Genomic DNA, 2,500 nt, shown 5'->3' on the forward strand with positions numbered 1-2,500 from the left:
CCGGGCTCTCGTGTCGTCTTGGGATGCCGGCGCCACCCACCGTGTGAGCTGAAGGCGATACCGTGTTGTCTTGGTTACTTGATTTTAAGAAGTATACGATTCCTAGAAGCCTCAGTCAACTCCAAGCCGGGATATAGTTTGGATTTCCTTTTCATTTATGTCAGTCACTCATCCCGTTTATTCTCGCTCCTTGCTTCCCTTCTTTCATTTTCATTTCTTTCCTGTTACCCTCATCAGTTTCACCTTACATTTCCTTCTTCTTCTTCTCCTTTACTTCTTCATCTTCTTCATCTTCTCCCTTCCCCTTCCCCTTCCCTTTCCCCCTCCCCCCTTCCCCTTCTCTTTCCTTATCCCTTCCCTCCCTTTCCCCTTCCCTTTCCCTATCCCTATCCCTATCCTCCTCCCCCTCCCTTCCCCCTCCCCCTTCCCCTTCTTTATCCCCTTCTCCTTCCCCTCCCCCTCCCCCTCCCCCTCCCCTTCCTCCTCCCCTTCCCCTTCCCCTTCTCCTTTCCCTTCTCCTTCCCCTTCCCCCTCCCCTTCCCCCTCCCTTTCCCCCTAACCCTTCCCCTTTCCCTTCCCCTTCCCCCTCCCCTTCCCCTTCCCCTTCCCCTTCCCCTTCCCCTTCCCATTTCCCCCTCCCCTCTTCATCTCACAGCTCTACCTCATTGCCTTCTTCCCCATCTTCTCATTCCCATCCCCCATCCCCTTCAGTGAAGCTACGGGCTCTCGCCCACGGCCTGAGAGACGGCAGAAGCGGACGCGAGACTCGCGGTTCGGCTGGACCTCGAGGGACAAAGTTTGTTGACACGCGTCCGGAAACTTTTACTTGTCCAAGGTTGTTTTCGTCGCCTTCAAGACTGGCTAGGTGGGCTTCGGTTGTGGGCGGGGGGTGGGGGGGGTGGTAGGGGGCGCGCGCGAGGGGAATTCTTCTGATGTCCTGTTTGTGTTGGGTTTTACTGTTATGGTTCGAGTGTAGGCATTGTTTATGTACTAATGGTCGTCTTATTGTTCTTGTTATTTTTGTTCTTGTTCTTGTTCTTCTCCACCCCCTCCTTGTCCTCGTCCACGTCCTCGTCAATCCTCCTACATTCCCTTCTCTACATGTTCATGAGTGTGTGTTTTTCTTCATCTCCTTCTTGTTCTTGTTCTTCTCCTTGTTCCCCTTGTTGTTATTCTTCTTCTTCGTTATTATCTTCATCCTCTTCTTATTCCATATCCTCCTTCTCTCCCTATTCTCCACCACCATCACCAACATCGTGAAAGTGTTGCCAGACCTTGTGGGATATTTGCTCTTATTTCCCTGCGTCATGTTGCCTTGGTCGCGCGGCAGCAGGGAAGGAGGCGGATGGTGAGGTGATGGTGACGATGACTATGTTGATGGTGACGATGATCGTGGCAGGAAGGGAGGCTGATGGGAAGGTAATGGTGACGAGGACTATGTTTATGTTGATGGTGACGATGATCATGGTAGGAAAGGAACGCGGATAGTGAGGTGATAGTGACGGTGGCTATGTTGATTTTGATGTGTCAGTATAAAGTTAAAGTCAAACAATAATGATGATAGAAGTAATTTAGATATTGACTGTAGTGATAATAATAGCTGTGATGATGAACCAACTATCTGAATGGAATTTTGTAAGTTAATGTTGATTTTGGCGGCGAGTGTCCATGGTAGCGACGACTATTCGATAGTATTATTACTTCTAATGTATCAGTGGCTACGGCAGCGGCTTCTTTGACGAAAGGAAATGGCGGTCGTGGGAATTTGTAGTTTTGGGAAACCTCATCGGATTCGTTTTTTGAATTGCTCTGCCGTCATTTTTCTTCGATATTATCTAATTAACTTTTCGCTTTGTCTGTCTGCACTGTGAGATTGTTTATCATGAGTTTTATGTTGCTGCAGCTTTGCATGAGGGCGTGTGTGCGTGTTGATGTCGTTGATGAGAGGGGAGGGGTTGGAAGGGGAAGGGGGAGGGGGACCGAGACATATGAAGGAAGGGAAAAAGTCAAGGTTAGACTGTGATGAAACTTTTTTTTTTCTTTTTTCTTTTTCTTCGGCGTTGCCTGCTGTCCTTTTGACCTTGGCATTGCTGTAAAAGGGGAAACGACAGCAACAAAAATGGAAAGGGAGGCTGATGATAAAGAAAGTAAAATATGAACAATAAATGCACTTGCAGCGGATTTTCATGGTAAGAGATAATATTCATCCCAGTCAGACATCACGTGACGCATAATACCCAATCTTAATACAAATAAAAAGGAAGATTGAAAGAAAAACAGAGGCCGTTTTTAGGCTGTCAGTATGTTCGGGAGGTAGCGTGACCGCAGGCGCAGTCAGAGTCGGATGCGGTGGCAGTGGCGGCGGCGGCAAGTCGTGGCGAATGGTCTCACTGCAGCACGACCTAGCCCCCCCCCCCCACCTCTCACAATCCCTCAACTCCCTCCCTTCTCCCACTCCCCCTCAGTCCCCTGCCTCCCCTCTAAACCATTCAACCCCTTG

The 2,500-nt window shown here is 49.2% G+C and overlaps 1 protein-coding gene across 1 annotated transcript in view; it reads left to right on the plus strand.

The window, feature by feature from the left end:
* klar (klarsicht) overlaps positions 1 to 2,500 on the plus strand; it is a 483,791-nt gene that overhangs the window by 219,673 nt on the left and 261,618 nt on the right. The gene's annotated exons all lie outside the window — the stretch shown is intronic.

This window comes from Penaeus japonicus, unplaced genomic scaffold, assembly GCF_977035675.1.
Source record: "Penaeus japonicus unplaced genomic scaffold, GWHDUDI00000001_assembly GWHDUDI00000030, whole genome shotgun sequence".
In the NCBI taxonomy this organism is placed as follows: Eukaryota; Metazoa; Arthropoda; class Malacostraca; order Decapoda; family Penaeidae; genus Penaeus; species Penaeus japonicus.